Raw genomic sequence first — 14,173 nt, forward strand, 5'->3', positions numbered from 1 at the left:
TTCCACAGACCTCCTATCTCAAAGGCAGGATGTTACATTAGCCTCTGGCTACTTCTGGCTGTTGATAGCATAACGAGGTGAATCTTCAGAGAGCTCTGTGTGTCCTTTCAGTAGTTCTTAAACATGTTGTTGGGTGAAGAATAAAGGCCTCAGGATTGATCCTTGTTTTCGGATTATATTATCTGATTGTTGTTAGGGAGTATAACTGTCGTCGGCACTCTTGGGTTCAGGGTGGGAAATAGCCTCCAGCTTTAATGGTCCCTATCCTGTCATCACTGCTGTGATTGTGCTCAACTGTTAAGCACCAATTCCCCCATTTGACCATGAGTCAACACTCATAGATTGCATCTGGTGAGTGGTTGCCTGAACCATAAGCACCATGAGTCCATTACCCTCCCAAGAAAAGATGATAAAGTTTGGAAAAAAGGAGAAAAAAAAATCAAAACTGCAAAACCTAAAGAAAAATAATGTCGCAGAAAGGCTTTTCAATTTTTGACCTTTCAGCACAATGCTAAGAATGCAGGTTACAGGGTCAAGAACAGCAATTGCACATGGCCATACACAATATGGAGATTCTTCCCTCAAACAAAGATGCAACAGTTCACTTACAGTGTGGAGCTCCAAATGTAAAGAGGCTGTTCAAAAGCAGCCTCTGTCAGCACTTCAATTTGTCATCCGTTAACCAGTACATCAATGTGAATTTTTGTATTTCTCCTGTTCACTCTCACAATCTTTAGTTAAAAATAGACTCTGAAAGGGAGTATCTCAGAATTTCTCACACGTCCCACAGCTATAAAAATTTTAATGTGAGTAAAGTTTCTGTGCTCTCCATAACAATTAGGTTGGAGCATTTACTGATGCTATCGAAGGGGTGTCTTTTTATGACATTCTACAGAGTGCTGTGTACAGGCATTCAATCTGTAACCACTAAAAACCTGCTCGAATTCTCAGTTTTCATAAGTAAATTAACAGCCAAGACCTTTAAAGGGTCAGTTAGACTCGAAACGTCAGCTCTTTTCTCTCCTTACAGATGCTGCCAGACCTGCTGAGATTTTCCAGCATTTTCTCTTTTGGCTTCAGATTCCAGCATCTGCAGTAATTTGCTTTTAACCAAAACTTATGAGTTCTCTCGTGTCCCATCACAGTGGGGCAATGTAATATAGGACAGACCTCTTTGTTTTTGCACTTTGCACTGGGGGCTATATGAGATATCAGGCAATAAATATAAAACTCTCAGCTATCATTTTCAGGTTAGAACCAATAGTTCAGAAGAAATGATAGAATGAAAGTGGAATACAGTAGCGTGGTCTGCCTATGCTGGCATTTCCAAATTCAAAGACTCAGAACATGAGGGGAGTAAGCTGAGGTGCAACATAATTTATGGGGTGCAGGCCCAGTAAATAGTTGCTAAATCTCCACTGAACATTTTGACTTCCCACTGAACAAAGAGTTCAAGGACATTATGACAAGGATATGGTTTGGACTACCATTTGGGTCAATGGGCTGAAATATTACAGCTGGAGTCCAATCTGGATATGTGCAAGGTATTGCATTTTGTTAAAAAAAAACAGAGGTAGGATTTATACAATTAATGGTAGGGCCTTGGGCGGTGTTGTAGAGCAGAGAGATCTAGGGGTTCAGGAGCATAATTCTTTAAAGTTTGTGTTACATAAAGAGAGGGTGGTTAAAAAGGCATTTGGCACAGTTGCCTTCATTGCTGAGTCCTCTGAGTATAGGAGTTGAGAAGTCATGTTGAGGTTGTACAGACATTGGTGAGGCCTCTTCTGGATTACTGTGTCCAGTTCTGGTCGCCCTTATAAGAAGAATATTATTAAGCTGGAGAGGGTTTGGAAAGGGTTTACAAGGATGTTGCTGGGTATGGAGAGTTTGAGTTATAAGGAAAGGCTGAATAGGCTGGGACATTTTCCCTGGGGCATGCGAGGTTTAGAGGTGACCTTACAGAGGTTTATAAAATCATGAAGGATATAGATCAGATTAATGGTGGGTAGCTTTTACCTAGGATGGGGGATTTCAAGACTAGAGGACACTTTTTTAAGGTGAGAAGAGAGAGATTTAAAAATGACATGAGGGCAATTTTTTTCCACAGAGGGTAGTTCACGTGTGGAATGAACTTCCTGAGAAAGTGGTGGATGTGGACACAATTAGACATTTAGATATGTATATGAATAGGAAGGATTTGGAGGGATATGGACCAGAGCAGGCAGGTGGGACTAGTTTAGTTTGGGATTCTGTTCGGCATGGACTGTTGGACTGAAAGGTCTATTTCTCTCTGACTCTATGATTCTATGACCTCCTCAAGTAATGGCCAAAGTGTCTGAGTACAAGAAATACCTGTTTTAAGCATCTGCTCACAGTGGTGTTACTCCTGTCCGTCCAATGCTGATGAACGGGCCCCTCTCTGAGCCTGTAAATTCCATGTACGTTGCCACCAAAGGGCACAGTCAGCTAGGATCCTTGCACAAATGCTGAGATTGGGCCACTTCAAAGATGGAGGTGTTCTGTTTAGTTGGACGATGATACCTTCCCTCACCCTCTGACTTTGTACATCCCAGAAACCACACTAAACCAAACCCTCTCCTGCTCGAATTTCCTCACTGAGGACAAATTTCTTGAACTATTTCAGAATCCAGCTACTGCCTGATTTCGATGGGGTGAGGGAGTGGAGCAGAGATGTAACATTGGAAAATTTTGGATGAACTCCCATTCCCTTCGACCCCTTCCCCCCTGATTCATTGTGTTTAGAATTTCTATGTTAACATGTAACAGAATCAAAATGGTGGGTGAAACTGGCCGACTTGAGATCTTGTGCCACCTAGTGGCGAAAGGCTTATAAGTACAGTGTGACAATAAATAAGATTTTGTCATTCAAAAATGTTGACATGGGGTTTTACCATTACAAAGGCTGACATTAATTCTGTCACACAAATATCAGACAATGGAAAATATAGTTAAAATGGGCATGAAATGAATGGGGTATACAAGACAAGAATGGGGTATACAACCCCGCACTGCCCGGTTCTACCTCCTTCCCAAGATCCACAAGCCTGACCACCCTGGCCGACCCATTGTCTCAGCATGCTCCTGCCCCACTGAACTTATCTCTACATACCTCGACACTGTCCTATCCCCCCTAGTCCTGGAACTCCCCACGTACGTTCGAGACACCACCCACGCCCTCCACCTCCTCCAAGACTTCCGTTTCCCCGGCCCCCAACGCCTCATCTTCACCATGGATATCCAATCCCTCTACACCTCCATCCGCCATGACCAGGGCCTCCAAGCCCTCCGTTTTTTCCTCTCCAGACGTCCCCATCAGTACCCTTCCACCGACACTCTCATTCGTTTGGCCGAACTGGTCCTCACCCTTAACAATTTCTCCTTCGAATCCTCCCACTTCCTCCAGACCAAAGGGGTAGCCATGGGCACACGTATGGGCCCCAGCTATGCCTGTCTCTTTGTTGGCTACATAGAACAGTTGATCTTCTGTAATTACACCGGCACCACTCCCCACCTCTTCCTCTGCTACATTGATGACTGCATTGGCGCCCGCGAGGTGGTTGAGCAATTCATCAACTTCACCAACACATTCCACCCTGACCTTAAATTTACCTGGACCATCTCTGACACCTCCCTCCCCTTCCTGGATCTCTCCATCTCCATTAGTGACGACCGACTTGACACTGACATTTTTTACAAACCCACCAACTCCCACAGCTACCTGGATTACACCTCTTCCCACCCTATCTCTTGCAAAAATGCCATCCCGTATTCCCAATTCCTCTGCCTCCGCCGTATCTGCTCCCAGGAGGACCAGTTCCACCACAGAACACACCAGATGGCCTCCTTCTTTAGAGACCGCAATTTCCCTTCCCACGTGGTTAAAGATGCCCTCCAACGCATCTCGTCCACATCCCGCACCTCCGCCCTCAGACCCCACCCCTCCAACCGTAACAAGGACAGAACGCCCCTGGTGCTCACCTTCCACCCTACAAACCTCCACATAAACCAAATCATCCGCCAACATTTCCGCCACCTCCAAAAAGACCCCACCACCAGGAATATATTTCCCTCCCCACCCCTTCCCTCCTTCCGCAAAGACCGTTCCCTCCGTGACTACCTGGTCAGGTCCACGCCCCCCTATGACCCACCCTCCCATCCTGGCACTTTCCCCTGCCACCGCAGGAATTGTAAAACCTGTGCCCACACCTCCTCCCTCACCTCTATCCAAGGCCCTAAAGGAGCCTTCCACATCCATCAAAGTTTTACCTGCACATCCACTCATATCATTTATTGTATCCGTTGCTCCCGATGCGGTCTCCTCTACATTGGGGAAACTGGGCGCCTCCTAGCAGAGCACTTTAGGGAACATCTCCGGGACACCTGCACCAATCAACCAAACCGCCCCGTGGCCCAACATTTCAACTCCCCCTCCCACTCTGCCGAGGATATGGAGGTGCTGGGCCTCCTACACCGCCGCTCCCTCACCACCAGACGCATGGGGGAAGAACGCCTCATCTTCCGTCTCGGAACACTTCAACCCCAGGGCATCAATGTGGACTTCAACAGCTTCCTCATTTCCCCTTCACCCACCTCATCCTAGTTTCAAACCTCCAGCTCAACACTTCCCCTTGTCTTGTCCGGAATTGTCCGACCTGCCCAGCTCCTTTTCCACCTATCCACTCCACCCTCTCCTCCCTGACCTATCACCTTCATCTCCTTCCCCACTGACCTATTGTACTCTATGCTACTCTCTCCCCACCCCCACCCTCCTCTAGCTTATCTCTCCACGCTTCAGGCTCTCTGCCTTTATTCCTGATGAAGGGCTTTTGCCCGAAACGTCGATTTTGCTGAAGCTCCTCGGATGCTGCCTGAACTGCTGTGCTCTTCCAGCACCATTGATCCAGAATATACACAAGACTTCTTCTGTGCTATCAATACAGAATTGGATATAAAAAGTTTATAGGTATATTGTCTATTTAATTTAATGTTATGCTTTCAATAGTGGAGAAAAAACTCACCACCTTGAAGGAAGTTATTTTGCATAAGAAAATAGGTTGGTTAATCATAGAATTTCATGAGGCAGATATTACTGGAAGCTACCACAATGCCAATTCCACATGATGTTAGCTTGATATCAATAACATAATTGCAGCGTCACAACTTAAATGAGATTACCATGAGGTCTATGCACTTTGGGACCCTTTACACAGCTCCCAATATGCTGCATGAATGAGAGGTGTTTGTCTCATTCTCATAAGGTAAAGGCAAGCAAAAGATTTCTTCCAATTTTATGATCTAATGGGGAGGGGTGAGTTGGCTCCCTAGTTTTAGGGCTCTCTGGTTGGTTGCATTAATGGTTTGAGTTCTTCTTAGGACTTTCTCCAAAGAAAATATAGTTAACTAATTTTTATAATAGACATAATGAGCCAATCGCAACATTTTCTTAAGTGAGAGAAATAGCAAATTTATTACCTCCTAATGTCAAGGAAAGTATTGAAGATGTAACATCAAGCCTTCAGTCTTTGTGCAGTCCTGTAGGACTACGCACAGACAAATGTACAAAGGTGATAGTGTCCAGTACAAAAGGAAGACAAAATAATATGGAGTTTAGAGTAGTGTCATAGAGTCACGGAGTCATACAGCACAGGAACAGACCATTATATTCACTCATCCACACGGAAAAAGTTTCCCAAACTAAACTAGCTCTAATTACCTGTATTTTGCCCGTATCTGACTAAACCTTTCCTATTCATGTACAAATGTATTTTAAATGTTGTAACTGTATCTGCATCTACCTCTGGCTATTCATTCCACATACAAACCTCTCTGTGTGAAGAAGTTACTCCTCAGGTCTCTTTGAAATCTTTCTCCTCTCACCTTGAAAATATGCCCCCTAGTTTTGAACTCCCTCACCCTAGGGAAAAGACCTTTGCTGTTCACTCTATCAAAGTCCCTCATGATTTTATAAACCTTTATATAGTTACCCCTCAACCTCCTAAGCTCCAGTGAAAGAAGTCCCAGCTTATCTAGCCTCTCCTGTTAATCCATTACCTCAGTCCTGGTAACATCCTGGTAAGTCTTTTCTGAACCCTCTCCAATTTAGTAATATGGCAAGGCGACTAAATTGGACACAGTACTCCAAAATCAGCCTCCTGTGCAACCTCAACATGACATCCCAACTCCTGCATTCAATGTTCTGAGAAATGAAGGCAAGCATGCTAAATGCCTTCTTAAAGATCTTGTCTACTTGCAATGCAACTTTCAAAGAACAATGTGCCTGAACCCTAAGGCTCTGTTTGACAACACCACCCAAGGTCAAAACGTGGGCACTGGAAAAAACACAGCAGGTCAGGCAGCTTCCGAGGAACAGGAGAGCCAACATTTCAGGCATAAATCCTTCATCAGGAATTGGTGGTATCGTTGACAGTGAAGAAGGTTATCTAAGATTACAAAGGGATCTTGATCAATTGGGGCAATGGGCTGAAAGGTGGCAGAAGGAGTTTAATTTAGATAAACTCCCGATGAAAAGCTTATGCCCAAAACATTGACTCTCCTGCTCCTTAGATGCTGCCTGACCTGCTGGGCTTTTCCTGTGCCACACTTTTCAACTCTGTGTCCCCAGCAGCTGCAATCCTCACCAAAATACAACACTTCACATTTATCCAAATTAAAGTCCTTCTGCCACTTCTCAGCCCATTGACCCAATTGATCAATATCCCTTTGCAATCTTAGATAACCTTGTTCACTGTCAATTATGCCAACAATTTTGGTGTCATCTGCAAACTAACTAATCACACCTTCCATATCCTCATTCAAATCATTTATATAAATGACAAACAACAGTAAACTTAACACCGATCCCTGTGAAACACCTCTGGTCACAGGTCTCCAGTCTGATAAACAAACCTTCACTACCACTCACTGTCTCCTACTGTCAAGTCAATTTTGAATCCAACTGGCAAGCTCTCCCTGAATCCCATGCGAGCTAACTTTACTAACCAGTCTACCATGTGGAACCTTGTCAAAGGCTTTACTAAAATATATGTAGACAACATCTACCACTCTGCCATCATCTATCTTTTTGGTTACATCCTCAAAAAACTCGATCAAGTTTCTGAGACACAATTTTCCATATACAAAGTCATGCTAACTATCCCTAATCCATCCTTGCCTCTCCAAATATGTGTAAACCTTATCTCTCAAAACCCCCTCCAACAACTGACCTATTAATGTTGTCAGACCCACATGTCTATAGTTCCCAGGCATTCCTTGCTGCCTTTCTTAAATAGCCACTCTCTAATTTTTAGCTATATATGATGCAAATATATTTGCTAAGGGCCCCGCAATTTCTTCCCTAGCTTCCCACAATGTCCTGGGATACACTGGATCAGGTCCCAGAGCTGTCTCCACCTTTATGTTTTTTTTAAGACCTCCAGCATCTCACCTTCTGTAATGTGGACTGTTTTCAAGACATCAATATTTATTTACCGAGTTCCCAAGCCTCCATTTCTTTCAGCACAGTAAAATCTGATACAAATATTAATTTAGTATCTCTCCCATCTCCTGTAGTTCATAAACATAGATGATCTTGTTGATCTTTATGGGGACCTATTCTCTCTCTCGTTGTTCTTTTGCTCTTGTTGTACTTGTAGAATCTCTTTAGGTTATCTTGAACCTTATCTGCCAAGGCTATCTCATATCCCCTTTTTGCCCTTCGGATTTCCCCCTTAAGAATATCCCTACACCTCTTATACTCTTCAAGAAATTCACTTGATCCTAATTGTCTAGATGTGACTTATCCCTCCTTCTTATTCTTCACCAGAGTCTCAATAACTCTATTCATACATTGTTCCCTACTCCTACCAACCTTACCCTTCACTCTATCAAGAACATAATGCCTCTGAACTCTCGTTATCTCACTTTTGAACACCTCCCACTTGCCTGCCATTTCTTCACCTGCGAACAGTCTAACCAAATCAACCTTTGAAAGTTCCTGTCTCATACTGTCAAAATTGCCTTACTCCAGTTAAGAACTACAACTTTTATACAAGGTCTATCTTTTTCTATAACTATTTTAAAACTAATAGAATTATGATCACTGGTCCCAAATGTTCCCCCACTAACATTTCAGTCACTTGCCCTGTCTTATTTCCCAAGAGAAGGTTGGGAAGGTGGCTCCTTCTCTAGTAGGTACATCTCCATACTTATAAAGAAAATTTTCTTGTTCACATTTAATGAATTCCTCACCATTTAAGCCCTTCACACTATGGCAGTCCCGGTCTATGTTTAGAAAGGTAAAATCTCCTACTATTATAATCCCATTATTTTTACACATATCTGAGATCTCTCCACGTATTTGCTCTTCAGTTTCCTATTGATATTGGGGTGCATATCGTACAATTCCATCAAGGCAATCATCCGTTTCTTATTTTTGAGTTCCACCCATATAACTTCACTGGATGGTCCCTCAGTAATATCCTCTGCAGTAATGTTTTCCTTCATCAAAAATGGCACTATCCCTTCTCTCTTGCCTTGCTTTCTATCCTTTCTAGAGCAACTAAACCCCAGAACATCAAGCTGCCAGTCCTGTCTCTCCCTCAACCATTTTTTCTATAATAGATATGATGTCCCAGTCCCACGTTCCAGCCTTATCTTTCTTGCATTGAAAGAAATGCTGTTTAATTCTTCTGAGTTATCTTGGTCTCTGACTTGCTCTTGCCTGCCTTGTCTAATTAACTTGCTCTTTTTAACGTTAGAAGCCACCTCGCCTGTCTTTCTATTCACATTACTACTTAACCCCCTCCCCTGCATCTTCCCTACCTAACCCCACACACACTCTTCTCTACTAGTTTAAAGGCTTTCAAATAGAACTACCAAATTTCCTCATCAAGGTATTGGTCCCCCTCCCTCTCCAGTTTAGGTGAAACCCATCCATTTTGAACAGATCACTTATGCCCCAGAAGAGATCCCAATGATCCAAACATCTGAATGCTTGCCCACTGCACCATCTCCTCAGCCATTGATTTATCTGCCCTAACTTTCTAAACCCATTCTCACAAACACATGGCACCCAGGAGTAATCCAGAGATTGCTACCTCTGAAGTTCTGCTTTGCAACCTCCTTCCTAACTTCCTATATTCACTCTGCAAAGCCTCAACCTTTTCAAAGCAGTATCTCAAAGGATTTTTGGATCATTGGGATCTCTTCCAGTCTACTGAATTCACTGCTCACAATGTGGTCTCCTCTGCAGTTGGGCAGACTGGCTGACCGCTTCACAGAACATCTATGTTCTCTCTGCAAAATAGACCCTGAGCTTCCAGTTGCCTGGCAATTCAACACACCACCCTGTTCCCTGGCCAACATCTCTGTCTCAGGCTTGCTCCAATGCTCCGCTAAGCTCAGGCTGGAGAACAGCACCTTGTTTTATGCTTGGGGACTCTACAGCCTCCTCACATCAATATCGAGTTCAACAATTTTACAGCTTGAGCACTATTCGCCATAGTTTCCCACACCCCAACGCAGCAGGCCTTGTTATCACATGGTCTGCTATTACACACAACCCATTGTTAGCCACTAATAGTCACCATTAACAACTATTCATTCTCCCAGACTGACTTTTACCCACTCCTTTGACTCTCCAACTGTTTTTTTTCTCACTTTGGGCTCTATCTCCCCCTATCGTTTACTCCTCACTCCCTTCCCCCACTCTGCCTTCTGCATAAGAACCAACTTTGGCCTAGCTACCATCAGTTCTGAAGGAGGGTCACTGGACCTGAAACATTAACTCTGATTTCTCTCCACAGATGCTAGTAGAAAGTGAGGCCTGCAGATGCTGAAGATCAGAGTCGAAGAGTGCGGTACTAGAAAAGCGCAGCAAGTCAAGCAGCATCTGAGGGGCAGGAGAGTCGACGTGTGGAGCATGAGGAATGTTCCTGATGTTCCTCTTCATCATGTTCCTGATGAAGTGTTTATGCCCAAAACATCGACTCTCCTGCTCCTCAGATGCTGCCTGACCGGCTATGCTTTTCCAGTGCCACATGTTTTGACTCTCCACAGATGCTGTGCAGTTTGTTCGGGTTAGTTTTAAGCTCTGAATATGTTTTTATTAAAAAATCTAACCTTGCCTTAAGTTTTTAAGTTTGTAAGTTTAAGTATGCAAAAAAAAAAGAAAAAAAAAAATTCTTAAAATCCAGCATCCACCTTGAACTCTGGCAACCAAAAACAGTCTCTTCCTCAGATCCTCTATCAGTTGGCTCTCAACTCTTTGGCTCTAAGTAAAGGCACTTTGTTCCCTCCTATTCCTAGGTTCAGCCTTACAAAAATAATGATCCAGGAACCTGCTCCCCATTATTATTTAAGTTACTACAAATGAACCCTCAACAAAAGAAAATCTTTTCTGGAGCCTTCGACAAATACGTGGGCAATCCAGTCTCTAGAGTAGAGGGATGACTGTTTTAACCTGAAATCACATTGGCTAGTAACATTCTTGGACTGTCAGCAATAGGAAATACTGCATTTACAACGGTTGTTGCTGTCTCTGGACTTTTTCTTTCATGACAGACAGTGGGAGATCCTTTTTCCAACCTGATTCAGTTCTGCAGTCAAACATCCATCAACACTGCCTTTTGGCAAAGAGCTCCTTAAATATGGAAGCTACTTGTCTGTTCTCTGTCTACTGAAGTTTTGTTTTGTTTCTCTAGGTTTGATAGGTGTCAGTGAGGTTCCATCACATTGGAGATAAGATTCATTTTCACAGCTCTCAGGATGAGTTTTATTGGTTTCACTGTCTTGGAATAAAATATCAACGCGTCTACAATTTGTGTATTCCACTCACTTCATGACACCTCACTGACTTGTAGAGTAAGTGATGCTTGTAATCCCTCTAAGTTAATGTTTTGCTCTCCTTATTAAGCTTTTTCAGATCATGAATGTCCCAGGTATTAAAATAGAAAATGGAATGCAATGTCAAAATCCATATTCTGTCCAATTGTGACAAGTTCCTTCGGTTCATTGAAAGATACCTGTAGAGTATAGAACACTTTGGTACCCTGTTTTACTGAACAGCTATAACTGTTTTTTTCCCAATGGCAAGGAGAATAGACAGGCATAACAGCAACAGATTTGTATTTTTAAAAATTCATTCACAGGGTGAGGACATCACTGGCTAGCCCTGCATTTATTGCACAGAAGGCAGTTAAGAGTCAGCCGCATTGCTGTGGTTCTGGAGTCACATGTAGGCCAGACCAGGTAAGCATGGCAGCTTCCTTCCCTGAAGGACATTAGTGAGTAGTTGGTCTTTTCCTGACATTCATGGCCATTATTTGACTTTTAATTCTGAATTTTTATTGAATTCACATTCCACCATTGCAGGGTTTGAACCCAGGTCCCCAGAACATTACCTCGAACCTTCCCCATTAATAACCCAGTGATAATATCACTAGGCTATTGCTTCTCCTAGTACATATAACACACATATATGAAGTAAATCAACATCGTGTCAATCATGATAAGTAAATTCTACTAATCATAGACAGATGTGCTCTTACTTTTTTGTCTTTCTGCATAAAACATACAGCAGCTGTTCACAAGATGACAGGGAGGAACATACAGTTGATGCATCACTAACACTGCTCATTTGCAAAACCTCAAAGGAATGATATTCCCAGATGACAGATTCCATTGAAATAAACAAACATGTGAAACTTGTTGCCTTCAAACCTTTTCAAACTTCCATGAGTCAGTCATACTTGGTGTAAGTCGACAGTGTGGAGCTGGAAAAGCACAGCAGGTCAGAAACTCATTCCTGATGAAGGGCTCTTGCCCAAAACGTTGATTTTCTTGCTCCTCAGATGCAACCTGAACTGCTGTGCTTTTCCAGCACCACATTCTCGACTCTGATCTCCAGCATTTGCTGTCTTCACTTTCTTCATACTTGGTGTAACTCCAGTCATCACAGCACTTTGACAATAAGGGCTTTGGGTTAGGTCTACTCAATATGGAGACCAGGTCAAACACTGCCATTGCCCTCCACAGTTACTACCCGGATGTGAGACACCTGGGAATGATGTAATTACCCTAGCTATAAACTAAACATAGATCTCAAATATTGTAAACGTAGAAATACAGATATTTAGGTGTGATTAGAAGGCAGCAATCTAATCAAGCAATTTGGCTGACATCACAAAATGTTATCTTATTAGTTGATATATAACTGCATTCTGTATCCGGGTGTGATTTTCTGTTCCATCTATAATTTTATAGGATAAAGCTGCGGTGATCCTAAAAGCCAGAGTATAATTCCTAAAGTAAGTTTTGTTAAAATGTCACTGGACTTGTAATGTTAAAATTGCATTCTTTCCATCGACGCTGCCAGACCTGCTGAGTTTCACCAGCAAATTCTGTTTCTGTTTCAGATCTCCAACATCTAGAGTTCTTTGTTTTTCCTAAAGTAGGCTTAGTGATCTGGTTGGAAAACGTCCCAATCTGCTGGCCTTTCATTCATAAGAACAAAGGAATGTAAGACATGGGAGCAGAAGGAAACCATTCAACACTCCGAGCCAGCACTATCTTTCAGTAAGATCAAAGCTGAGCTTCTATATTGATTAAACTTTACTGTAAATCAGCAATGTACCAATTTTGGCAGGTTTCATGGACGGTTACTTTCCATGAGGCCTGGTGAAATTTCTCATTATTTCCTGAAATTCGTCTCACTTAGCTATGCACCGCATGATTATGGCACCCCACTTGTAATATCTTTCCTCTTGCCATATTCATTACTGCCAGGATCGCAAAAGATTCCTGGTGCTGGTGCCCTGTTTATGAACAGTTGTTCACCAAGTCAAGTGCAGAAAGTTCAGAGCTGCTTTGCATATTCCTTCATCCAAAGCATTGCACTGGACTTGGCAGATCGAGGAATATTGGCACTCCACTGTGATGACAGTGACTAACAGTTCAGGTGGACAAGGTATTGCAGAGAAAGACTGTTCCATTCCCTCAGGATCGGCAGAGGTGACCGTGCCACCAGACTCTGCCAGCCTGCTCTAAGGTTGCCACCTGGGTCAGTGCAGTTTCAGTGATCCAATGGAACCTACAGTCATGCCACAAAAGGTGCCACTCGTACTGATATTTTTCTCTCTGCTTCCTCTCATTAATCTATTTCTGCTCGATCACCCATCTCCCACCAAGGTTCATGTTCTACCATTCTCACACAGTCCCTCCCCCCATTCAGTCTCATTAATCAAATCTCCTCAGATCACTAACCCTGCACAGGCTTTGCGCTGCGTACTCACTTACTTGGGATGCCTCCTTACCTGCAAGATCACTCACAGCCTGCGCCAGACACTTGCATCTCACTCAAACCCTCCTTTTGGAGATGTTGGTCCACATTAGGGCAGGATAGCCAAGACAGTTCTTGGGGCACCTACTCACCTTGCCACTCCCTTTGAGGTTAGGATCATTGCCCTGGCTGCTCAGGACCATGACCATTCCTGTGGTGATGCTGAAATATTCCTGAAGCCACAGAGCATTCATTGTCCATTGCTGTGCTGCTCTCCTACTATCACCACTGGGAATTTACACTTAACAAATCTGATCTTCTACAGCTTTTCCATCTGGCTTTCCCTTTTTTGTCTCCTGAAGATGCCAGAGATATCTGCACAGTCTCCATCATTATGGGTGTGGCCCTGTAAGATATCCCCTGGACTGCCTCTGAGGAAGATAGCATGGATCCCTCAGAGGTAGCATTAACAAGGCTCCTGCAGTCTCCACTAGCTCAGATACTGACACCTCCGTAGGTACTTTATTCCCATTACTGTCGGGAGCACTTGCTGGTTAGCACCTCACTGCCGCGTCTTCTTTTTTAACTCATTTGTGGGATGTGGACATCGCTGGTTGGATCAGCATTTATTGCCTGTCCCTATTTGCCCTTGAGAAGGTGGGGGTGAGCTGCCTTCTTAACTGCTGCAGTCCATTGTTAACCCACCATGCCATTAGGGAGAGAATTCCAGGATTTTGACCCAGCGACAGTGAAGAAATGGCAGTATATTTCCAAGTCAGGATGGTGAGTGGCTTGGAATGAGCTTGCAGGAGGTGGTGTTCCCATGTATCTGCTGCCCTTGTCCTTCTAGATGGAAGTGATTATGGGTTTGGAAGG

General features: G+C 43.5%; 1 long non-coding RNA gene across 2 annotated transcripts in view; it reads left to right on the forward strand.

The window, feature by feature from the left end:
• Nucleotides 1–14,173, forward strand: part of LOC122553953 (uncharacterized) — a 58,671-nt gene that overhangs the window by 13,543 nt on the left and 30,955 nt on the right. For both annotated transcript variants that reach the window (XR_015757746.1, XR_015757747.1), the window contains exons 3-4: nt 12,283–12,326; nt 12,435–12,594. This is a non-coding gene — a long non-coding RNA (uncharacterized LOC122553953). The remainder of the gene's footprint in view (nt 1–12,282; nt 12,327–12,434; nt 12,595–14,173) is intronic.

The sequence above is a fragment of the Chiloscyllium plagiosum genome, unplaced genomic scaffold (assembly GCF_037043375.1).
Source record: "Chiloscyllium plagiosum isolate Xiang-an unplaced genomic scaffold, Cpla_swu_hap1 HiC_scaffold_8, whole genome shotgun sequence".
Lineage (NCBI taxonomy): Eukaryota > Metazoa > Chordata > Chondrichthyes > Orectolobiformes > Hemiscylliidae > Chiloscyllium > Chiloscyllium plagiosum.